Source organism: Zalophus californianus, chromosome 9 (genome assembly GCF_009762305.2).
Source record: "Zalophus californianus isolate mZalCal1 chromosome 9, mZalCal1.pri.v2, whole genome shotgun sequence".
In the NCBI taxonomy this organism is placed as follows: Eukaryota; Metazoa; Chordata; class Mammalia; order Carnivora; family Otariidae; genus Zalophus; species Zalophus californianus.
This window is the reverse complement of record NC_045603.1, coordinates 29,754,298-29,781,164: the sequence shown is the minus strand read 5'-3', so window position 1 is coordinate 29,781,164 and position 26,867 is coordinate 29,754,298. Positions and strand designations below refer to the sequence as shown.

At 36.2% G+C, this 26,867-nt stretch overlaps 1 long non-coding RNA gene and 1 pseudogene across 1 annotated transcript in view; one reads left to right on the top strand and one right to left on the bottom strand.

Moving 5' to 3' along the window:
- LOC113922729 overlaps positions 1–26,867 on the top strand; it is a 136,964-nt gene that overhangs the window by 82,595 nt on the left and 27,502 nt on the right. Inside the window, exon 3 of the long non-coding RNA XR_003520052.2 lies at positions 7,939–8,013. This is a non-coding gene — a long non-coding RNA (uncharacterized LOC113922729). The remainder of the gene's footprint in view (positions 1–7,938; positions 8,014–26,867) is intronic.
- On the bottom strand, positions 13,611–14,078 carry LOC118355968 (annotated as a pseudogene).

Genomic DNA, 26,867 nt, shown 5'->3' with positions numbered 1-26,867 from the left:
TCTGATATGCATGTTGTATAGTTAGCACAGGACTGAGAAAAGTGAGGACTGCCTTATTAAATAAGAATAATGATGGAGGACTTGTTTGGCACATATTCAACATGTGGTAAAGCATTTGAAAGGAGATATAGTAGTCCTTCATAAGAATGAAGTGCTAGTACAGAGGAAAAACAATAGAGAGGCATCTCAGTAAAGATTTAAATTTAGTGTATTAAACACAGATTTTTCTTTTTGGACTTGGATTATACATATTGTCATAATTATTTCCACATATGATCTTCTTTCATCTTAACCACTTAATCAAGTAATACATTTACTGATATATAATATAATAAATACCTATGACAATGCTACCCAAGCCAAGAATGAGAACAGTACAATACCTTACCATATGTAGTCTTTGGACTTGCCTTTTCACTTAACATTATATTATTATTATCACTTAACATTATATTATTATTATTATATTATTAATATATGTAGCTATAGCTCATTTACTTTTACTACTATATAATTTCTTCTGTGTGAAAAAGAACAGTTTATTTGCTCATTCTCTGGTTGATGGACATTGGATTGCTATCATTTATTTTTCTTTACTGTTAAGAAAAAGGTTTCCAGGAAGCTGTGAATTCTCCTACACACTTTTCCTGATGCACATATGTAATATAAGAGTTTATTGTAAAGCTGAGGTTCTTCATCTATACAGAGTTGGTTTCTGTGTGCGTTATGACATAAGGATTTGATTTTATTCTTTTGTTCCATTTGGAACTAATATACATTAGTGCAGCTCCTATGGAAAGCAGAATGGAGCTTCCTCAAAAAATTGAAGGTTGAACTACCATATATCCAGCAATGCCATTTCTGGGTATATATCCAAAGGAAATGAAAACAAGATTTCAAAGAGATACCTGCACATCTATGTTCTTTACAGCATTAATCACGATGGCCAGGATATGGAAATAACCTATGTGTTCATATCTCTCTCTCTCTCTCTCTCTCTCTCTATATATATATATATATATACACATACATATATATATATAGGAATATTATTCAGCTGTAGAAAAGAAGAAAATCTTAACATTTGCACTGACATGGATGTACTTTAAGAGCATTTTGCTAAGTGAAATAAGCCAGACAGAAAAACAAATACTGCATGGTATCCTTTACATGTAGAATCTAAAAAAAAAATAAAACATAAAGGTTGAACTCATAGTAACAGAGAGTAGAAAAATTATTTTCAGGGACTGGGGAGTGGGAAAAATAGAGTTTGGTAAGAGGGTATTAAGTTTCAGCTATGAGATGAATAATTAGATGAGAATCTAATGTAAAACATGGTGACTCTAATTGATAACACTGTATTGTGTAATTGAAATTTGCTAAGAGAATAGAAATGAAGTGTTCTCACCCCTTCCTCCAAAAAGATGTAAAGTGATGGATGTGTAAATTAACTAAATGGGAGGAATCATTTCACAATATATACATACAAAATCGGATTCTACATGTGCAGTTTAAATATCTTATAAATTTATGTCAATTATACCTTAATAAAACTGAAAAAGAGCGCATATAATAGAAAAAAAACTTATTTGTAAGACTTAAAAGATACAAGAGAACAACTAAAAAGAAAGATTCTAAAACATCAATAAAAGCTATCTTTGAGTGACTTTTCCCCTCAGATTTTACTTTTTACATGAGAATGTAGAAAAATAAATATTGTATACTATTTAAAATGACAATGGGAGAGGATAATGGAAAAACGGTCGATGTGAACTTCACCTGTTTCCCTTCTGCTCCCACTCCCAGTCTGTCTACCTCTCCTGAGCTTAGGATCTACTAAGGCTAACATCCAGCCAGAGACAAGTGAACTCCTGGCCGGTAGCTTTCTGATCTAGCATCTTGGCCAGTAGATAACTGATGTAGGGCTCTCCCCTGAGCTGCTAGAAGAGCTCAGACAGCAATGTCCACAGAGTCCAGCGCACTATTGAAATTCGTGGACCCTTGGGAGCAAATTCTCCATTGGTCTTACATGTCAAAGCCTTCTGTCCTTGATTTTCAAGATCTTAGCTTAGAGTTGAACAGGTAAGCTGAGGTCTTTCTAGTCCTGAGTCTAAGTTAATACAAAGAGGCTAGAAGGAGGGAGGTCTCTTAGAAGATAGCAGCTTGACTTCTACATTGCTTGGCCATGCTTGCAGGGAACAGTTACTCTGACATCAGTGTGCTCACTTAGAGTACATCAACACTCAGACTTGAACCCTAGCAGGTCTAAGAAAAATCGCAAATTCTCCACTTCTCTGGGTGGTAAATTTTGAGGGGTGAGCTTGCCCTAGTGTTGTAATTTAACATTTTGAGGGGCTGTGTAGGTAAACCTTGTTAAATCAGAGGTGAAGGTTAGCAAGCTTATACCTTGGACTGAGACTTACTCTGTGTTAAAACTGACATTTTCATCTCCTTATGTTTGGCTCCTGGTTACAACTCATTCTCATTGGAAAGAGAAGGAAGAGCTTCCTTTATAAGGAGTATTACTTATAAACCCTAACAATAGCCTCTCTTAATAGTTTCATAAAATTAGAAATACATTTCTAAATATAATAAAAATAAATGCTAGTTAAGAAACACACTCCCAGATAACCCTTAGAACAAAGGAAAATTGCAAACTCCCTGTAAGAAAGAGTACTTAAGCCCATGAGAAGTAGTGAAAGCAGTACTCAGAAACATTTATGGCCTTAATTATTAGAGAAGAAAAATGAAACTGAAGTATCTCAGTAATCAGCCAAAGAATTCAGAAAAGATAAACAAATACTCACAAGGAAACCAGTATGTGGGTGTGGCCATCTTTTGTTTTTCTGTTTCCCTACCTTGCCTGTGAAATCCCTTTTTATCATTTCCTCTTCCTCTATTCACTAAGCTGCTTTAAAATCCTCCAGGATTGGAGTACAGGGTAAGAGTAGAACTAAGGGGCAAGACAATTTGTACAATTGTATCTTGTGCTGGCGTCGCTGGGAAAGGCAGATGTTCAAAGAGTAGCTTTTTCTCTTGAAGGGCACTGTGGAAGTTATTTCTAGACCTGTCACTGGGGATTTCCATCTTAAGGAGTCAAGGCTTCCCCAACTCAGATCATGGCTCCTCATGGCCCATTCTCAGTTCAAGTCCCTTGACTCCTCCTTTTAAAATACCTCAAGTTTGTCTTTCTGACCAGAGACCTATTTATTTAGCTTCCAGGAGATGTACATATGTCCATATCTATATATGGACGTATGTCCATGTCCTGTCAAGGGCAGCAATTCTTATTGTTGTCTCTTTGCTCTGACAGTAGGGGCAAGTTTCCCTGCTTCAGTTTTTAGGTGTGAGTCATATTCTAACTCCTGTATCCCCCAGATTTCAGCAGATAGATATGTCTAGCTCCCCATGCCATCATGGCAGCTTCCTCATTTGGCTTTAAGTGAGGGGAAAACACTTGTTTCTCTTCAACGGAATACTTGCAATGTCCTTCATTGTTGTCTCTTTAAATTTTTACTGCATTCTTAGCCTTCTTATAGATAGTGGGTGCAGATGATGGATTAATGTTTACTGAACCAGTTTTTGATACCTCCTTTTTAAGTCCTGCATAGAAAAACTGGCATTTTGATTTAGAATGTGAGGGTAGCACCGACTGTTCTTAGAGAGGCAGCCTCAGCCAAAACTGTAAGCAGGAAGAGTCCCATGTGAACAGTACGCAAGAATTGGAGTAGATTATTTTCAGAAGAACATATTCAAAATTTCAACGAAGTATGAAAAGATGTTCAAACTCATGAGTAATATAATGTGTTGTTATTTTATACTAGTCATACTTTTAAGATTTAACAGGTGTGATTAACACTTATAAGGATATCCTCATGCCTTGCTGATGGAATTGTAAATTCTGTATCCCTTCTGAAAAGCAATCTGCAACTTTTATTAAAAATGTTTTGGGGTGCCTGGGGGGCTCAGTTGTTAAGCATCTGCCTTTGGCTCAGGTCATGATCCCAGAGTTCTGGAATTGAGCCCCACATGGGGCTCCCTGCTCCGAGGGAAGCCTGCTTCTCCATCTCCCACTCCCCCCAGCTTGTGTTCCCTCTCTCGTTGTCTCTGTCAAATAAATAAATAAAATCTTTTAAAAAAATGTTTTAAAAACTTATATCCCTATTGACCTAGCAGTTCTACTTTGGCGTTCTATCTTTTTGTCCTATAAAAATGAAACTGCTAGTGTGTAGGTATATATCATCAAGGATGTGTATTCCAGCATTGTTCAGGATGGTGAGGATATAAAATAACAAAAATAAATAAAAAATTAGCAACAGTGGAAAGGCCGTTAATGGAAGAATGAATGGTTGAATAAATTTAAAGTGCATTGTACACCTGAAACTAATAGAATACTGTATGTTATACTGGAATTTAAAAAATTAAAAGAAATCACAATAATAAATAAAATGCTATTCAACTCTTAAGAATAATGAATTAAGACTGTACTAATTCCAGGGCATCTGCCTGGTTCAGTCAGTAGAGCATGTGACTCTTGATCTCAGGGTTGTGAGTTTGAGCCCCATGTTGGATGTAGAGATAACTTAAAAATAAAATCTTTAAAAATATATATTTATGCTAATTCCCTTGTTGGTATTCACCATGGGTAATTATTTAGTGAGAAAAAGCAAGATCCAGAAAAATGTACATACTATGATCACATTTTTTTGAAAAAAATTTGTATCTTTATTTTATTATTTTATTAATTTTATTTTTTTAGAGAGGGGGAGGGCAGAGGGAGAGAGAGAATCCCAAGCAGGCTCCATGCTCAGCACTGAGCCTGACGTGGGGCTCCATCACACAACCCTGAGATCATGACCTGAGCCAAAATCAGGAGTCACTCAACCGACTGAGCCACCCAGGTGCCCCAAAATTTGTACCTTTAAATGTACGTTTGCATTTATGTTTGTGTATAGGAGGTGCATTATTATGAGAGTATGGAAATAAATATAAAGAATATATGGGTTCCTTGGGGTTGTTGGGGAGAGGGATGACATTAATAGATTAAGGGGATAGAAAGTTGGAGGAGGCAAATGAGAGAGAAATACACATGACTGAATCACATTTATGAGTGGATATAAATTTTATATGTGTATACAATAAATTGAGGCAATAAAAGAGAAATAATGGCACAGATCTCTGAATTTCAATAGGAAAACAAACAGAACTGAAATCGCGGGAGAAGTTTGAGAGAAAGCTTGTCAGCTCATATTCTCATGCAGAAATTGAACTTTCATCATTCTTGTCATTGGAAAAATATTAATGATACAATAAATTGAGCTCAAGCACAGTCAATATGAAATTTAATCACTAGGCATAAATGAAGATACAAAAATCAAATCATGAAACATATATACTGTTAACTTCAATTTTAAATCTTTCTAAGGCTCAACTTTTCAAAATAAATTACCTGTAGCAGAGGATTTGTTTGTCCACAACTATGAAGCCAAAACTAAAAACAAAAACAAAAACTTTAATTAATCAATTCTTGATATGTTGGTGGTGTTTCCTTCCTCATTACATCAGCTTTCTGTTAACAACATTGCTGGTGATTAGTTGATTTCTGAAGCCTGAGCACCCAAACTCAAAAGACATAAAAAGCAAGCAGGATATTCTTATTTCTATAGACAGAGAGTCTTGCTCTAGCAAAGTGGTTCTCAAAGTGTGGTCCAAGTACCCTTGGGAATCCACAAGACCTCTTCAGGTATACAAGGTAAAAGACTTCTTTAATAATACTACTAAGTCATCATTTGTCCTTTCATCTTCATTTTCTTATAAGAATTTCACAAAGTTTTCCAGAGGGTACAGGATATTTGATATCACAATAAGTTAAATTCAGAAGCAGATACTGGAATTTAACTGTTTTCTTTTCTTTTAAATATAGTTACTTTTCCTTAAAATCCTTTATGTTAACTTGTAACGGGGTTAGTATTACATTAAATAATTATTAACAAATTTTTAGCATTAATTTTTAGTGTGATAAATAACTATCATTAGATATAACCCACATAAACACAAACATTTTGGGATCTCATTATTTTTTGAGTGTAAAAAGGATCCTGAAACAAAATGTTAGAAGAGTACTACTCAGACGCCAATGTGTTAAGCTTACCCTTTTGCAAAAGACTGTCACCATCTTGGAGAGCATGTTTTATGGATGGAAAAAATGGGAATGCAAAGTACAGTTACATTTATATGCCATTAACATAATATAAAAGCAGTGAAAAATGATCAACTTCATTCATAATAAAAGACATACAAGGTAAGACAATAATGCAATAGACTGCCATTTTTTTTTCAACTCTAAGATTGGCACTCTTATTTTATTTTTTTTTTAAGATTTTATTTATTTATTTGAGAGAGAGAATGAGATAGAGAGCATGAGGGGGGGGAGGGTCCGAGGGAGAAGCGGACTCCCTGCTCAGAAGCAGACTCCCTGCTGAGCAGGGAGTCCGATGCGGGACTCGATCCCGGGACTCCAGGATCATGACCTGAGCCGAAGGCAGTCGCTTAACCAACTGAGCCACTCAGGCACCCTAAGATTGGCACTCTTATATACTGTGGGAATATAAAGTAGTCTAACTTTTGGGGAAGAATGCTTATCAAAATAGAATAATTTGGGGCTCCTGGGTGGCTCAGTCGTTAAGCGTCTGCCTTCAGCTCAGGTCATAATCCCGGGGTCCTGGGATCGAGCCCCACATTGGGCTCCCTGCTCAGTGGGGGGCCTGCTTCTCCCTCTGCCTGCCACTCCCCTTGTTTGTGCTCTTTCTGTGTCAAATAAATAAATAAAATCTTTAAAAACAAAACAAAACAAAAAACCCAAAAAACAAAATACAGTAGTTTTTGTACTTTAACTAAACTATGCTCCTTTTCTTTAGGCCACCTATAAATGTGTTAATGTTTTTTGTTTTTTATTTTTATTCAAGTATAATTAACATACAGTGTGATATTAGTTTCAGATACACAATAAAATGATTCAGTAATTCCATACATTTATCAGTGCTCATTAAGATAAGTATACCCTTAATCCTCTTTATGTCACCCATTTTCCCCACCCACCTCGCCTTTGGCAATCAAAAAACAGAATTTTAAATATAGACAACAAACTGGTGTATGTGTTAATCTTGACTCAAGTTTGCAATAATTGTCACAGCCATATTCAGTGAAGCACTGTTTGTAAACTACTCCCCCAAAAAGGGAAAAAATTGATGTGTTCATAAATAGAAGAATTGTACAATGTTATGGAATGTCGATTCAGTGAAATACTGTGAACACAATTGGTTGTATACTGTAGATTCTGTGTCCAGTATACAACTATTATGATTATTGTATTTTAGATATTTAAGTAAGTTGTAGAACAGTATGAGTAGTACATGCTACATGTATTTTAAAAAAGAATAAGTATGGGATATCTGGGTGGCTCAGTTGGTTAAGCATCTGCCTTTGGCTCAGGTCATTATCTGGGGGTCCTGGGATCGAATCCCACATCAGGCTCCTTGCTCAGAGTGGGGAGCCTGCTTCTCCCTCTGCCTGCAGCTCCCCCTGCTTGTGTGCTCTCTCTCTCTCTCTCTGAAAAATAAGTAAAATCTTTAAAAAAATAAAAAAGAATAAGTATATATACAAATTCTAGTATGTGAATAAGTGTGTGTACAGGGAGTATGAGGGTGTGTAAGACTGGCATATATGTGTATAGCTATTTTCCAGAAAGATAGACAATAATCAATTAATGATTTCTAGCAGTGATAAAGATGGGATCATGGGGGCTTTTCAGTTTTTATTTCCTGTTTACCTCTCTTCTTTGAATTTTTAAAACTCAAAAACATGCATTTTTAAAAAAAAATAAATTTAAAAAATGATATTTGTGTTTCTCAAAAAATATTAATGATTATTTCCTTTTAGGAGTTTGTCTTCAGGAAGACTCAATTATACTGGACATAAAGAACTTCTTGAAAGGGCATGAAAATCACAACACAGGTGAGTTTGTCTTATGATAAAGTTAAATTCCAACCGCTAGGCATTTGTAAGCCTGTGCTGAATGCACAGCCAGTACTCTATGCTGCTGGAGAGACCTGAAGCTGACCTAATATGGGTTCTATTGATCTATCGATTTGCCAGTATGAACTCAGGTATTCTTAATCCAGGTCTGCAGCAAGAACAGGATAATGTAGAAGAAAGAGGGATTCTCAGGAGCTTGGAAAATTAGGTGGAAGAAAAGCCCTAGCAAAAACTTTCCCTGAAGGAGCTAATTAATATTTCATGGTTCTGACAGGATGTATGCCTGGGGACAGAAGTGACAGGCAGGAGGGGGAAAGAAAGAAGAAGACAGGAAAGACACAGCAGCTTCATATCAGTGACAGTAACCACATTTTTTTCTGTCTAGAAAGTAAGGCTTAATGTGTATTGAGAGCTCACCCTAGGCTATTACCAAAAAATTAATAGATATTATAAAATGGTAGTATAACATGATCTAATATATCTGAAGCATATGACATGATATTATGTATATTACTATTGTACAGTGTCATATATCATTCTATCATCTATAGCATAGAGTGTTACCAAAAGACAAACGTAAATTGATAGTATCAGACTAGTACACTTTTCAATCTGCACAAGCTGTTATTACCTCTTTGTAACCCTTTCAGGAAGATGTAACTCCTTTTGAGAAAAGGAAAGAAACTGAAAGGTAGAGGACTTTTTCAAGGTCTCATAACTAATAAGTGGTAGAACCAGGTCCCTAGTTTCTAAGTTCTTAAAAATTTCAGTACATATTTTATTTATAGATAGCATATCATTTTACCGCTTGTGCAGAACAGAGACTAGATTCCCTGTTTTATCCATTGAACTTGCACCACAGCTTCAAATTCCATATTTAACATCCAGTCACATTTTAATATTGTTTCTTATGGTCTCATTTGTTATGAGTTCTTGGCCATCACCAACAAACATTTACTGAGCACCTGCTGGGTCCAGGGCATTGTGTTAAAACCAAGGATAAAAATTGAAATGGGAAATAATCTATGCTTTAAAGAGGCTAATAATTGATTTCATGAGACAGGAAACATATATAAAATAATTATAGTATCATATGGCAAACAAAGGCAAGTGCTGAATAAAACATAGTCAGAAAATGACGTGGAAGTTGAAAGAAATGTGACTTTTATCAAACTTTGTGGTCTTACACAACTTGCTTATTTTTTCCTAGCTTCAATTTTCTTATCTGCAAAAATGTTTTTTTGTGAGAATTAAATCAGAAAGTACATATAAATTACTTAATACCTGACACATACGGAGCATTGAATAAATGGAAACCGTTATTAATATTTTCTTCTCTTCTTTCCCTTGTTTCTTTTCCTCTTCTTTCCTGAAGTCTCAGACTAAATAATATGAAAGGTCTCAGACTTTAAGGGAAGCACAGAGAAGTAGAAACTCATGGGGAACAAGTTTTTGACATGGGGAAGGTAAGAAGGGAATATATTTCTAATATCAAATTTAGAATATAATTAACAACATTTAAGAGAATGACTCTATTTATATAAAATTTTATAGCACATTCCATATTAGAGTTTATGCATATTATGTGGGTCTTGAGAATGCTTAAAAAGTAGCACCTCTCTTCTCTACCTTCTTTTATTCTGGCTCTGAACAAAGTGAGAAATTGGAAAACAAAATGAAACCAAACCCAGCAAGACAGATGACGGCCATTACGATTGCCATTGTTACTGAGAAAGACTGAGTTGAAAAACGTAGTTCAGTGTAATAGCCAAATGGGCTTGCTCCCTAACCCCTCAAGAATACAGACTTACCTCACTTCCTCACGGTTGTGCTGCATAGGGCAGGGCAGCCCCGATTACAAGGACAGCACCTCTAGCACTGAGCTTATATTCTAGCTAAAAAAAAGCAAGAGACAGCTTCTCTTATGGTTGGGAAATGCAGAGAGGAGAAGAGGGTAAAGGGCTGAGTTAAGCATACCACATTCAGTCTTCTTCCAGACTTACCAATCAGATAACTACCTCTACCTCACTGAGTGGGATAGCATGGGGAGTGAAGGGACAGCAAGAAGACAGCAAGATTTTAGGATATTCTTCTCAACAAACCTTGGGTTGGGGCAGGGAATAGGTACATTCACACATGCCCTGGCATATCTACCCATGAACACACTTTGAAGACTGCAAGAAGCAAAACCAAGAACCAGCTAATCTGTTCTGTTGAGGAGCTGATCTAGGATGATGAAAGAAAAGTCAGATAAGCCATAAGGGAGAGAGTATTAGGTGCCAAGTCACTCTCATAAATTTCATTTTTCCTTCTTGAACCTATACCAGCCTGCTGGATAGCTTAATAGCCATTGGTTTTTTTGGTGTTTCTCGGGGGTGTTTCCACATCCTGCCCCAACCCGGGGCATGGGTGGGGGCAGGATGGGGTAAAAAAATTAAAGCACAATATTTAGACTAGAGTTACATTAACTTAGTTCAACTCAGAATTATTGGAAACCCTTTAGTATCGCTGCTATTTTTTGAAGTTTTAAAAAAGTAATGTATGACATCTATATAGAAAAGTGCATGAACATAAATATTCAGCTCAATAAATTTTCATGAGGAAAACAACCTTGTAACTCTCACCAAGGTCAAGAAAGAATATATGTAGAGCCCTCTTCCTGCCCCCACCCATGCCCCGGGTATTTCTACCCTGCCTTCTAACCGCATTCTGGTTTTGCCTTTAAGGTCTATTTTTGCTCAATACTGTATTTGTCATAGTTGTTTCTACTATTCCTTCATTTTCATGCTGGATAGTATTCCACTGGATGGATATACCACAGTTATGTCATTTCATTCTGTGGTTGATGTACTTTGGGGAAATTTCCAACTTGGAGCTATTTGTACATTCTTATGCGCATCTGGTTATACACATGTACTTGATTTTGTAAATTTCAAATGAATAGTGATAGTGGTTGTGCAAAGTTGTTTCACATCCTCACCACATTTTGTATTATGTCTTTTAATTTAACCATTCTATTGTATGTGTAGTGGTATTGTAGTATTTAATTGTGGGGTTAATTTGCATTGTTCTGGTAACTAAAATGGTTAAGCACATTTTTGAAAGTTTATTCTCCATTGGGTATCATCTTTTCTAGGTTGATCGTTGAGCTCTCTTGTCCATCTCACCCACCTCCAGCTGTATGCACTTTCTACTTGATTATACAAAGAACATGTAAAGACTGGGAATGAGCCCTTTCTCAGTCATATTTCTTTTTTTATCTGAGACTTATTTTCTTTTATTCTAACTGCATCTTTAATAAATACCTTCATTTTAATATAGTTTATTTTACTTTATTATTGATTCTTTTATAGTTAATGATTTTTATACCATTCTTAAGAAATATTTCACTACAAATCTACACTGTACTAGGAATTAATTTTTGTGTATGGTAAAAGAAAATTTAGTTGTTTTTTTTTTTCTTGTGGATCCAATTGATCCAACACCATTTAATAAAAAGGTAGTTTTTTTCCAAGAGAAATGAAAACTTACGTTCATGCAAAACCATGCATGTGAATGTTTATACAAGCTTTATTCATAATCTCCAAAAACTGAAAACAACCCAATTGTCTTTCAAGAGATAATAAAAAAGACTGTGGTACATACCTACAATATAAAACTACTCATCAATGAAAGGTAATGAATTATTGGTAGATTCAGCAACATGGATTAATCTCAAATCCATTTTGCTAAGAGAAAGAAGCCAACCACAAAAGACAACATACTGTATGGTTCTATTTATATGATGTTCTGGCATATACATTATCATTTACATTATGAAGGCAAAACTATAGGGATAAAAAACATGTCAGAGGTTACCAGGGGTTACAGGAAATATTTTGGGGGTGATGAAACTGTTTTGTGGCTGTGGTGGTATGTATATAACTCTATACCCCTGTCTAATGCACAAAGAGTAGAATTTACTGTCTGTACATTTTTTAATTTCTAAAATCCAAAATTTAAAAAAAATATCTCAAATAGAAAGAAAATGTATTTTCCCCACTGCTCTATGTTGTCACAAAAATTAGTTTGCATTGGTATATGGTGCTACATCCCAAATAGAGAGTACATGGTGTGGAAGCCAAAGACTAGAAGCAGGAGTGGCTTCACTTATTTTCACTCACAGTGACACAGTCGGAGATCTTGGTTGTCTCATTTCTGTAAGTCTGGTCTTTGCAGGGATAAAATGTTCTGTTCCCCAAAGGAGACGTATCCAACCAGTAGACACATTAATAGATTTATTTGACTATAAAGCTGCCTAAAGTCCTCTTATGTCCAGGGCTCAAGTCCTCTTATGTACAGGGCTCAGCAAGCAACTTGGCCTGGGTAATCAACCCAGTCATCAGGAGGAGGTAGGACCACTATTACTCAATGGGAGCAGGGTAGAATGTGTTTGGATCTGGAATTTACTTGAGTATCTCTTGATATTTCCTTGCTCAGTTGTGCTGGTAATAGACAAGTGTAACCATCCTAGTCTGAGAAAGGCCATGGTGACCACGAGTCCCTACCCATAAGGGATAAGGATTTAGGTCATATCACCTGATAAACCACTAAGACCAGCATTTGGAGGTAAAAGGAACACAGAATGGATGGAAAAATAGGGATAGGTAGATTATTAGCTGCAGCCTAAAAACCAGCTGCAGTGGCCAGGACTAAATTTGGTCTCTGTAGACTTCCTCTTCTTAAGTATTCTACAGAAAAGGAGATTCACCGGAATCCTGGAGTAGCTGCTCTCTGAATGTATATGAAAGAATAGATCATAGGGATGCAAGGAGTGACCTGTGATGAGCACAGACATGGCCCAGCCAGATCCTCCTAACTGTAGGAGTTTTGTCAGCAGACAAAACTCAGATTGGAGCCTTGTAAGCTATAGGGATCCACTTTTCCCAAGATCATGCCCTACCAGGAGTGGTTTACATCCAATGACTGATCAAGGCAACGGTAGAAAGGCCTAGTCCTTTTAGCCAAAAATGGGGCTACTCTCTTGGGCCACTTAAGCTTTCGAGCTCCCTATGGGCTTGTCTGGTATTATTGGCAGCCTTACTTAATCTGCTTCTTTCCCTGTTCTTCCATGGCTCTGGATCTCAAGGGTACTTCCTAATGAACTTCCTGCATGCTACACTTTGTCTCTAAGAATCTGCTTCCTGTAAACCCCAACCTGTAACACATGGCAACTCCCTCAAAGCCTCTAGAGAACTCTTGAGCATCGGCTATAGGCTAGACAGAAAATCTTTTTTCAGCCCAATCCCATCAGCCTGTAAAGTCCACTGTAATCCTAAGCCCTTCAGAAGAGGATGCTAGTTATTGGTTATTCTTTGTATGGACCCTCAATAAGCTCCTGTTTCCTTCTCCAAAGTGTGACGTGAAACCATATAGTGAGTTCTTATTCATAAAATGCCTGAATTATTATAATGGAGATTATGTCTTCTCTAAGACTTCCCTTATGAAGAAATCTATGTACACCATTAGTAAGTTACCTATCACCTTTTTTTTTTGATGAAAAAATTTATATTTAGAATTAGCCAGTTGGACTCAGTTTAGATGATTCCAATTTTGGCAACATCCAAAGCATCATAGTCAGGAGCCAGTCGAACATATGCCTTCTTCTCTCCATCAGTCCTGATCAAGTTGTTGACCTTGGCCACGTCAAGGTCATAGAGCTTCTTCACAGCCTGTTTGATCTGGTGCTTATTGGCCTTGACATCCACAGTGAACACAAGTGTGTTGCTGTCTTCTCTTTTCTTCATGGCTGACTCAGTAGTCAGGGGGAACTTGATGATGGCATAGTGATCAAGCTTGTTTCTCCTGGGGCGCTCTTTTGAGGATATTTGGGCTGCCTCCGCAGATGCAGTGTCTTGGGTCATCGGAATGTAGGTGATGTGCAGAACTTCTTTTTTTTTGTGACTGTGGACACCTTTCGGCACCATTTTCTTGGCCTTCAAAGCTTTTGCTTTTGCTTCTGCTTTGGGAGGGGCAGGGGCTTCCTTCTTAGCCTTTGGCGCCATCTTCGTAAAAGGGCTACCTATCACCTCTTTCTTACTGCAAATAAGTCAGGTGCTCCTTGCTTACATCTCAGGAAAAATAACTTCAGTGGCTTTGAAATTGATTCTAAAAAGTTGAAATTATGTGCGTTTATTCCTTTCATGTCTTATGCTCAGGCTGGAATTGGCTGGTTCTTCATAATAGAGATAATATAAACACCTCTTTTCAAAATGGTGGTATTTATTAACTGTCTTTTCTAAGCTCAGATTGTATAATATTGTGGATTAGGAGGAGTTTTGCTGTATTCCATTTCTATCTCATTCAATTTATCACTGAATTTATTGGGATATTTCTAGATTTATACATACTTTATCTTTTAAAAAATTAGACACATGCAGAGCTTAAGTTTGATTTTTATTTTAGCAGGAATACAGCTTAGCATTTTAATAGGCTATAAATCTTGAAGAGAAACGAATAATACAAAACAAGTTTAAAAAGCATTTTACACCTATTAAAATGGCTAAAATGCAAAAAAAACCCCACAAAAAACAAAACAAAACAAAAAACCCACAAAACCCCCCCAAAAAACAACCAACCAAACAAACCAAAAAACCCTCACAATACCAAATTCTGGTAAAAATGTGGAGCAGTGGAAACTCATTCATTGCTTGTGGGATGCAAAATGGTACAGCCATTTTGAAGAACAGTTTGTGTTTCTTACATAGGTAAAGTCATCTTACCATATGGTCTAGCAATCACATTCCTAGGTGTTTACCTAAATAAATTGAAAATCTAGTTTCACCCAACAGTTTGCACTAAATGTTTATAGCAGCTTTATTCATAATTGTACCAACGCTAGAAGCGACCAAAATGTCCTTCAAAAGGTGAATGGATAAACAAACTGTGATATATCTATACAATGAAATTTTATTCAGTGATAAAAGGAAATACTCTATTATGCCACAAAATATATGTAGGAACCTTAAATGCGTATTCCTTAGTGAAAGAAACCAGTCTGGAAAGGCTACATACTGTACAAGTCTAAGTATAGGCATTCTGTAAATTCAATTTAGTTTTTACATTCAGTTTCTATCTCAATTTTTAGGTAAAATATCATCCTTGATTTGATTGGTAAGGGTTATAGATCTGGTGTAGGGACAAAAAGAGTTTTAGCTTACAGGAGTTGGGGTAGGTGGCAGGGAAAGAAAAGGAACTATTGGTTAAGTGGAATATAAAAACAGAAGTTTTAAGATAGGCATGCCAAATGGAGCAGGAAGCATCAGTCAAGCCAATAATGAGAAGTCAGTGTGAAACTGGCAATATTATAATTATTTAGAAGTGTCAAATTTGAAAAATACACAGCATTCCTTTATCAAGATAAGGAGATATCTTTTAGTCCAGTCAGAGGGCTAAGAATATATGTATAAAGATACGTAAAGAAATCCTAAGTTGTAGACTAATTGATGACAATTTTATGACTTGGGATTTTAAGAGAAGGGTGGGTTTGCACTAGAGGATTGTATCATGGAGAGAGGTGAATAGAGAGGAAGGGGCTTTGTATCCTAAAGCACTGCTTGCCTAACTTCTTTTTTTTTTTTTTTTTTACAAACTGTACTCTAACTTCAAAGGAAAGTAAATAAACACCCATGGAGCTTGGGGGCAGAATCCAAGAAACCACCAATGTGAGAAATATCTTTGAAGTCTTCTCTTTCATTTTAATAATTCATTTGATTTTTGCAGTCTATGATATATTTCTCATTGTCTTAGTGTAAGAAAACTGTGCCAGAGTGGTCACTACCTAGTAAAATAGACACTCTGAAAAGATGTGTCCAGTTTGCCCTTCAGTTTCATACACTGTCTTAGACAGTGGCTCTGGGCTATGAACACCCCAATTTGAGAATAATTTGCCTGGAATCCCTGAGTTGCACTATACTCTGGAATCCCTGTGAGGTGAAGGAGACTTGTGGTTCCAGTACTTATTAGCTATTGAATCTTCTACAGTAACACTATTTCTGATCAGTAAAGTGCTAAAACCTACCATGTAAACTCTTTTGCAAGGCTGACTGTAAGACCAGCCCTAAGTCACTTTAACTCTCTGGGAGGCTGAATCTGAGAGTTATAAAATCCTACCTTTCTTATTTTAAAATTAAGACTCTTTGGCTCTTATTAGTTCATGGAGATCCAATTTTAAAGTTATCTTATGTGGATGAGTCAAAGTGACATTTCCTAGTAGAAAAAACTTCAGAAAACTAGTCATAAAACTTGAGTTTTATTCCTAGGTCTATCATTTAATAACTACACAACCTTGGACCAATAACAATGTTTCTGAGACTCAATTTTTCATCTGCAAAAGTCAGAGATATCTCTTGCCTTATTCACTCACAGGGAACTTGGGAAGGTGAAATTAAATAATGGGTATAGAAGTGCTTTTCTAAAGCTCATTCCACCATGCAACATTGCCCTAAATCCTCTGTTTTTAGAGTTTTATTATTTTTAAAGGCAATATTATAAAACTGCTTTCTGGAATCCTCATATTCATAAATTGCCTTATGACTAGTTAGATACCAGGGGCCTCTTTCTCCTTAGGAAAAGAAATCTGATTGCTTACTATTTCCTCCTTCTCTCTTGTTTTCATAGTTTCTGCTTTGCAGCAATGCTGCTGGCCATGAAGATAATATGTAGAGTTGCCTTTTCCCGATGTTGCAAAAATGGTAACATACAATAAGCAGTAAGGCAAAGAGTCTAAAATCACATTATGTTTGCCTTTAAAACTTCATTCATATTTGTACATGAATGAAGATATCACTTCTATACTGGGAATTCACTAAAACAATAAAGACAAATCATAGTGAACTTACAGTCCACATACCTATCGCTATAAATCTTAGTTTCTCGTCTGTCCCCACTATTGAAACAATAAATAATTTCTGTCGTCTGTTTCACTGATACAAATAATCTCACCAAGGCAGTTGTCTTCTTTAGCTTGATGGGTTTTTTTTCCCCCAACACAGAGGTAATAACTGTTTTTTTTAAAGATTTTATTTATTTATTCATGAGGGAGAGAGAGAGAGAGAGAGGCAGAGGGAGAAGCAGGCTCCCAAGGAGCAGGGAGCCCGATGCGGGACTCGATCCCAGGACCCTGGGATCATGATCTGAGCCGAAGGCAGACGCTTAACCATCTGAGCCACCCAGGCGCCCATGTAATAACTGTTTTTTAATGTTATCTTTTGAATTGATTATTTTATTAAAATAAATGTTCTATTACACTGAACAAGTTATGTAAGTAGCAGTATAAGTAACTAATAAATATTTGAAAGCAAGAGGATCTACGGATAATTCATGATTTTTGAGTAATCCATAATTCACGCACAACAAAAACTTTTTTTATTAACTGATCTTAAGAAGATCAGTTATATATTAAAAAACAGAGGTTATACAGAAATCCTCTGAGAATTAAAAGTTATTTTCATTAATTTTCAGTTTCATGTATAATGAAGTAATCTTTTTACTTAAACACATATCCATGCCACTACTTTTCACTGCTATTACTACTAAGTAATAAGGAAAGGTTATATAATGCATCTGTATGGAAACTGTTTTTTTAAATAAGATTTATTCATTCATTTTAGAGAGTGTATGTGTGAATGGGGGGAGGGGCAGATGGAGAGAAATCCTCAAGCCAAGTCCTTGCCTCGCATGGAGCCTGATGTGGTGGGGCTCAGTCCCATGACCTGTGAGATCATGACCTGAGCCGAAACCAAGAGTAGGAAACTCAACTGATTGAGCCACCCAGGTGACCCAGAATCTGTTTTTAACCTCATTTGTTACAGAGCAGAATTTCATGTAATGGGCATTAATTTTCAATGAAAAAATATTTCATGACTTTTAATATGAAACATTTTAATTACTGATGTGTTAGGAAGAACCATTTGTTCTTGTTGATTTGATTTGGCTATAAGATGATTCTGTTCTAAATTTCTATTCTACTCTGACATCAAAATGTATTATACTATGGCTTCTTAAGGGGTCAGCTCTGATGTAAGAATTAGTGCCAATTCTATATCAATTTCTTAAGTTAATTTTTGAGTATTAGGATTATATTCTGCAATTTCTAATACTTTGTGCTATTTTTTTCTGAAAGGTCTTCATGTGAAACCCAAAAATTATAACCTTACTTGATATATATTACTCTTTCAACATACCCTTTCAAAAGAACTGGGCTTTCCAAACCAAGATGAGAAGAGGGATGATATTGAATCCCTCTTCCCTGAGTATAATGCACACACGTATAGCCTCACTGTATTAGTTATCAATTGCTGTGTAACAAAATATCAGTAAAAGTGATACTCTTTTCCTTCAGTACTTAACAACTTAATGCAAAAAACATGTATTATCTCACATAAGTCAGGAAATTGGGAGCGGCTTAGATGAATGGTTCTGATTTGGGATCTGTGGTAGGTAGAATTCTAAGATGGCCCTCATGATTCCTGCCCCCTGGTATTCACACCTGTGTACAATCGCCTTTGACTCAACAGAATATGGAAAAAGTGAAGGGAATTTGAAGATGTAATTAAAGTTTCTAATTTGTTGACTTTAAGTTCTTCAGGTGGAGATTATCCTAGATGGGCCTAACTTTTCAGGTGAACCCTTTAAAAGAGGATCTAGAGGTCAAGAGCCTTTTTTTCTGGGCTTGAAGGAGCAAGTCACTAAGAATTTTATAGCTGCAAGGAAATTAATTCTGCCAACCAGCAGCTTGGAAGAGTATCCTGAGCTCTAGAAAGAAATTCAGTTTAGCCTTGATTCATCTTTGTGAAACCCTTAGCAGGAGACCCTCCTGAGCTGTGCCTGGGCTTGGATCCATAGCTTGGATCTAACTGGGCTACATCCATAGAAACTGTGAGATAATGAACATACATTGTTTTAAGCCACTAAGTGTGTGGTAATTTGGTACATAGCAAGAGAAAACTAATATAGTGTTTTAGTTGAAGTTGTAGGAAAACATCAGTTGGGGAGGAAGACATCTGAAGTCTTGAGTGGGGTTGATGAAGTCTCTTTCAAAGTGGCCCACTGGCATGGCTGGTGGCAGAAGGCCTCTGTCCTCTGCCATGTAAACCTCTCCATTGGGCTGCCTGAGTGTCCTTAGGACCTGAGAGCTAGCTTCCACCTCCCCAGAACTGCCTCATCTGCTGCAGCCGGTTTCTTTGAGAATGGGTGATGAGAGAGAGACAGAGACAGAGGCAGAGAGGGAGAGAGACAGACAGATAAGCAGACATAGAGAGAGACAGAGACATGGAGAGATAGACACATACAGAGAGAAAGACAGAGAAAGATAGGGAGACAGAGACACAGAAAGAGACAGAGACAAAGAGAGTCATAGACACAGAGAGAGATAAAGACAGAGGTGGGGAGACAGAGATTGACTATACATAAGATAGAAGCTGAAATCTTTTTATAACCTGATCTTGGAAGTGATCCTCATCCTTCTACAGTATTTTTTTGCTGGAAGTGAATAACCAAGCTTATCCCACACTAAAAGAGGGGGGAACTAAGCTACAATTCTCAAGGGAAGGAGTATCAAAGAATTTTTAGACATACCTTTAAAAAACCACCAAACTTGTATTTAGCTTTTTGGCTCCTTGGATTTCATATTGGTGTTAGAGATGCAGCCATTTTAGCAGTATATTTTAATTTCTAAAATTAGTAAGGTTGAAGTCAAGCAAAAAAAAATCATTATTTAGAGACTTTGTTCCCTAACTATTCATTTTCAGTTATGCTTTTCTGCATATTCATATAACATGACAACTTTTTTCTTTCTTCCTTGTATTTTCTTTAGATTAACTTGACTCAAATAGGTTCTATTAAAGTAATATTCCCATTTCAAGTGACTCGCTTGACAGAGAAGTCAAGTTCACACCTGCCAATGAGATTGTGGATTGAGCATGGCTTCTAGGGGTAGATAGAGTTAGGAATGAGAGTTATTTCATAATTTTTCTAGCTGTAGGAATCAAAATCTCATGTTAAAAAAAAAGTGTGTATACATAAATTAGTGATTAAACTTTACTAAGTCCATCGGTTTTCACAAAGGGGAAATCTTTACACATTAAACTATATTATAAAAATATTTATTGGGTAAAAATAAAGCATATTACCCAAGTGGGAAATTTGCTAGTTTAATTTCTCTAAACCATATTTTCATATTACAAAATTAAATATTTTCTGACCCTCAGAGTTCAAGGTATGTGACATTACAAAAAAATGATTTTTTTTTTCCTCAGTGAAGATTTGTCTCTGGAATATAAAACAGTCTGATTTCAATGCTAAATGTTGGAATTCAGGAATGCCTATTCATCTTTGAATACTAGTTTGTTTTCCTTATATGCATTCAGAAAATAATTTAGTACCTAATATTTAATAAGTACCTACTCTAGGTAGGGCTGTGTGAAAGGCACTGATGATATTTGTATGATATATATAGTTACTTCCTTCAAGAACAACTTGATCTACCTATGTGAGAACCAGGGAAAGGTTGGTTCAGGTAATTGGCACTTGACATGAGTCTCAGAAACAGAGAAAATATAAGTAAATCAGTGCTGGAAGAGCATTCAGACATAAGGAAAACAATGCACAAAGTTAAGGAGGAAGAAGAAAGGAAGAAACTCAGAAATTGTCAGTGGAAAATATGGACATGTGACTGAAGAGCCAGTTAAATTAGCTCAGAGTAAGTTCTCCAGATATCACAAAAGAAGTATTTTTTTTCTTTAGTTTTGATAATGCTTATTTTGAAAGTCAAAGAAATAGCATAATGTTCTCACTTTTCAATAGAGCCTGGAGTTACTGTGCTATTTTATGAGGAAGGGCTAGTCCACAGCCTGATAACATATTATATTAATATAGGGCCAAATAAAATAGAAACTACTGACTACATACCAAATTGAATAAGAGTTGTTGATATTCAGTTTAGATCAATGATCTTTGCTGTGCAGTACACATCTTTCTTGGATAGCCTAGCCTAATATACTTATTACCGTTAAACTCAAATGCTTGCTTGATGGTCACACTTGTCTGTCATTTCTCTGAACTACTCAGATTTTATTCATTTACTCATTCACCAATTACTTATGCAGGGTTTATGAAATGCTGGGCTCTATTCTTTGCTCTGTAGATATAGCAGTGAATAAAACAAAGTTCTCAACCTCATGGAGTTTAAAATCTAGTGGAGACAAGAGACAAAAACAAATAAATATATCATACATATTTATATGCATATACATACATTTGCCAAGGAATAATTTAAGCATTTAAAAGGAGGGGATGGAATGGTTGGTTGAGTGAGATACTGTTTTCTTTTTTTTAAAGATATTATTGTATATACAGGTGTCAAAGAAGGCTTCATTATGAAGGTGGCATTTGGTCAGAATCCTGAGTTAAGAAGTCAAAGTAGAAGGAAAAGCAAGTTCAAAACCCCTGATGTAGGAAGATGGTTGGTGTAGCAGAGAAACGGAAGCTGGTGGGGCTGGAGTGAAGTAAGTGTCAGGCAAGAGTAATAGAAAAAGAAGTCAGGGAGGTCATGCTGGGTGGCTGTCAATTAAGAGCCTTCGTTTCAGGTCATGATCTCAGGGTTGTGAGACTGAGCCCCTCATTCAGTGCAGAGTCTGTTGAGATTCTCTCACTCTCCCTCTGCCTCTTCCCCACTTGTCCCCTCTCAAAATTAATAAATACATAAAATCTTAAAAAAAAAAAGGAAAGGAAAGAAAAAAAAAGAAAAGAAGTTAGGGAGATAATGATGGCCAGATATCCAAGGGCCTTGTTTGTAGGACACTGCAATGAATTGGGTATTTACTTTGAGAGAGAGGGAAAGCCACTAAAGGGTTTTGGGCAGAGGAGTGACATAATACATCATTTTAAAAGAATCACCTATATACTCTGTCTGCTTTCTTGAGACTAAGACACTAAAGGCCAAAGGTAGAAATCTAAGAAGCAGGCAATTGGTTATGTTTAGCTTGGCTTAAGGTGGTAGGCATGGACGTTAGGGTCAATTGGATTCTGGGAATATTTTAATGGTGGAGGGGGAGAAGTTCAGTCTAGAAATATAGATTTGGGAGTTTCCAGTGTATAGATGGTAATTTAAGTCACAAATCTGCAATGTGACACTGAGGGTTAGGTGTGTAGCAAAAAAAGAGGTCTAGGACTGGACTGTATTTGGCCTTGACCATAATCAATGCTTTTAGGAATATCTACCAGTAGGAGTACCAGTAGGCAGAAGAAGTAATAACGATGTTTTAATGAGTATCATTAAATCAGGAAACTTTAGTGATCTTCAGCCTTTTCAACTTCTCAATAAGATAATGTGCTAGATGGTTTGCTGTTTGGCATCATACCACACCCTCACAGAACTGCATTTCTCAGAATCACCTTCTCTGAATAAGTCCAGGGAACAGTCTGCCAGTAAGACACACTCAGTTGAGGCGGAAGGGAAAGAAAAGCCATAATTCCGGAGGCAATAGGGTAAACTCTTGGGAGGACAATGGACTTAAGATTTGCAACACATTCAGGGGATCTTTGAGAATCACTGCTTCAGTGTGGTAGGCACTGATCAAGTTTGTTTAATTTCAATTTCATATATTGTGAATTTGCTAGGAAGCTAGTTGAACTGATAAAAGTCTCCAAAGCTAATTCATAATATGATATGGTACTTTTCATAAGCAAAAAATCACTCAAACTTGGCTATCAAACTAGGCTATCAAAACACAAATTGTGTATATTTTATCATAGTCATGAGAGGAAAAGAGCTGGAAATAAATATAGCAAATTTAAATTTTTTATGTCTATATAATTTTTGAATTTATTTTTATATTGGGAAAACTAGTATATTTTGTTTTTAAAGAAATTTTATTTTAAAATAAATATTTATAAGAAAATTCTATTCAAGATGTCATTTTGAAAACCAATTTTTACCAGATAAAATAATTTGAAAATAAGAATGGGTATGTTGAAGGCAGGTGAGGATATTTCTATTTCTACTCCACACTATTTAGAATGCTTTTTTAAAATAAATAATTTACATCATTAATTGGTACTCTATGCTTGAAGAAAGAATCTACTAAGAAAAGATTACATCCATCTTGACCCTCATTTGTGAAAAATGAGCAAAATCTGGAGTGAGATTTTCCCAAAACAAAAGGTGAAATGATTGGGATAAAGACAAAGTAAGGTCAGGATGAAATCTAAAGGATGGTTCTCCCACCTCATCTACCTGTCTCATTAATGCGCCAAATTCTTGGAAGCAGTGAGTGCTGAAGGGAGCCTGACTATCCCACTATGGAGAGAGCATTCTGCTGTTTCTATAGAAATTAAGTTAGCATTCATCACAAGTACTCTAAATTGACATCCCTCTGAGATCTTTATTAAAAGAAATGGACTTTTAAGGCCAATTTTGACATATTAGTTTATAAAGTGATGAAATGTAAGCTTCTTTGTTCATCTCCCTTATAAAAGTAAACAAAGGGGGTAGATATAATATCTGCTCTTGCAGCTATATTCTGAACATCACCCATATCTCATCTCTAAATATAGCTTTCCTCAGGAAAGGAGCTCAACCACTCTCTCAAACACTCCTGGATTATTTGCATGTAGTATTTAGGGCTAATTTAGGAAGAGCTGGTACTTGTTTCCATCGCTACCATGAAACATTTTTTATCAGCCCCTCAATGAGAACACTGAGAGATAGTGTGGGAGTCTGAGAGATTCAGGATTGAAGGCAAGCCTCCCAGTCACCATAGGAATACTGTGATCAGTTTGGCATCTGAATCTCAGTTCATTCATTTATAAAATGGTGTTGAAATACTTTATAAAGTTGTTAAGATGATTAGAAATCATATATACAAAGAAAGCCACAGTGTCTGGGACATTTATGTGCTTGGTGCATCAGTGGTGTTTTTCTTCTAGCTATTATTTTAATAGTTTATAGGAGGCAGATGCAATGCTCAGTGATGAAGTTGCCTTCTGAGAAGGTTGACTAATTCATTTGGAATTGTCAAGAGAGGAAATTAAGCAAGGCAAGTAGGATGGATAAAGATAGAATGATCTACCAAATTCTCAGTATAAAACTACTTATTGGTATGGTAGTACAAAGAGCTTCTAATCTAGAAACAAAAAAGGTTGGAGTATGGCAATAAAATGTTTCCACAATTGGAATACCATTCCAGACTTCTCTTGAGTTATATCCTTTGTACTCAACTGCCTACTGAGTATCTTCATTTGAATGTGGTATACATCCCTCAAACTCAACAAACCGGAGTAATGCTTTACCCTTAAAAATCTTTTCTTCTCCTGTATTCTCTATCTTGTTGTTTTATGACAGTACCTACTCAGGAGTTCAGAGAAGAAGCAAGAAGTCTCTTATCTTTATTCTTACCCCTCTCTTATCCCATCAGCCATTACATCCAGAGGCAATTACCTCCTAAATACTTATCAAATCTACCTACTTCTTTCTAACTCTTCTAATATCACTGAATTTAACTCACCAACATCTTTTACCTGAACTACAACAATAATAATATCTTAATAGTTCTGCTTTCTCTCGTCTTACTCCAAAACATTTTTTAAAAAAATATTTCAGTTATACTGTTTTTCTTCTTAATCCCCAAATCCATTTGGTTATGTGCTTCTTCTCCCATTTGCAAGTCTTCCATGGTTTCTAACGCTTTTTTTTTTTAAGATTTATTTATTTATTTGAGAGAGTGAGAATGAGAGAGAGAGTACGTGAGAGGGGTGAGGGCCAGAGGGAGAAGCAGGTTCCTCGCCGAGCAGGGAGCCCGATGTGGGACTCGATCCCGGGACTCCAGGATCATGACCTGGAGTTGGCAGTTGCTTAACCAACTGAGCCACCCAGGCGCCCGGTTTCTAACGCTTTTGTGATAAGATCTAAAATCTCAGAACAGCCTTAAAAGGACCTGCCTATTAAGCCTACTTTTCCAGTTTAATTGTGAACCACTTCTCCCACTCTTATTATAAAACTCAGAACCTTTACACATACTATTTTTTATGCCTGAATCCTCACTCCTTTCAGTTGTCTGGCTAATTCACACTTATCTTTCAGAAGTCAACACAAATGTTACATTCTCACTGTTAAAACAATTAAACAAGGAGGCCATTAGACTAATGTGGCACTAATGCCTTGACACCTAAGTAAGCAAACCGAACCTAAGCCAGAGTAAATTCCTTCAAATGTTTCAAGGTTAAGAAATCTAAATCTAAGAACAACCAATCACAAACAGCAAAATAGGCTTTCCCAAGTAAATCAGCCGTCTAAGCTGTAACCAATCAAATGATGTCCTTACTTTGTTTCTACATCTTCTCTATAAAAACCTTTCCCCTAGCTCCTGTTGGCAGTGTTTCTGACCACTTTCAGTTTGGTACTGCCCAATTGGAATCAACTGGAGTTTGCTCAGATAAACTCTTGAAAATTTTTAATGTGCTTCAGTTTACTTTTTAATATCTCCAAAGCCTTCTCTGACCCTGCAGGCAGGAATAGACTCCCCTGTTACATGCTGTCATAATAATACATTACTTTTGTAGCATTTATCACAATAACAGTAATTCTTTCCTTAATTATTTATTTGCCGTAGCCACCCAATTAGACTGTAAGCTTCTTGGTAGCAGTCAAATTTTTAGTTCATAGTCTCTAGACAACACATTATCTGTTGATGGTAAACTTTTAAATAATATTTGACAAATGCATAAATACAAACAATGAAGGAGGCAGTAAAGAACCTATTTTTGCATCTCAGGATATAGTTGAATCTAAGGGATAATTCTAGCCCTGCAGTTAAGCCCTTAAGTATTATTTTGGCAAGCTGATTTAACACTGAGGATTTCTTTTCTTATGCTTCTTATTGAATATGGAATCAGAAGAAATTATATTACTTGATAGCTATGAGACATTGGGCTAGTCACTGGGTGTCAAACTTAAGGACAGGTGTTCATCTTCATGTAACAGATAATTTTAGGAACAGTGGTTTAAGCAACATGGCTACTGTGTTACTCCCTCAAAAGCAAGAAATTCAGATGTAGGCAGCCTGATGTCTTAGGGATGTCAGGGTTGATTTTTTTATCTTTTCTCTGCTCAAGATAGCTGCTGGAGCTCTGGCCTATACATCGGCAGGGTGGAAGAGGGGACACATGCCAAGAGCAAAGTGGATACATGTGGTATCATATAAGTCCATTCCCTGTTTACAATGCTTTTTTAGAAATTCTTCCCAATAAATTCACTTACATCTTTTTGTCTATAAATATCACTATATGGCTACCTATGTCAGCACAGGAGTCTGAGAAATGTTTTGTAGGTGGAAACTTTGTCAAAACCAACAAAATCAGTATTCTGTTAAAGAAGAAAGAAGAAAAGCATAGTTACTGGAGATGTTACTGGCAGACTCTACCTAACTTGAAAACACCAAGTTTCAGTTTATTAGAAAACAAAGGATAAAAAATATAGACTTTTCAAGGTTTTTATTAACATTAACGAAGATAAAGTATATTAAAGGTGCATCATTGGGCTCTCTATAAATGATGGGTACAAAATAACAGCCTCATTATCCAAATACTGTGAAATATAAGGTAATATCAGCTCACAGATGTTTATGGGTTTGCTTAGAACTCAAATCCACTGGCATTTATTATCCAAAATTGAAACAATCTTGACTATCAAAATGGAATCTGGATATTTAACCCTATATATTGTCTTGATTTTTGTGTTCTTATGGGAGTAGTATAGACAGATATGTTTCTAGGGAACTAAGTTGGAGGTTGGTTGC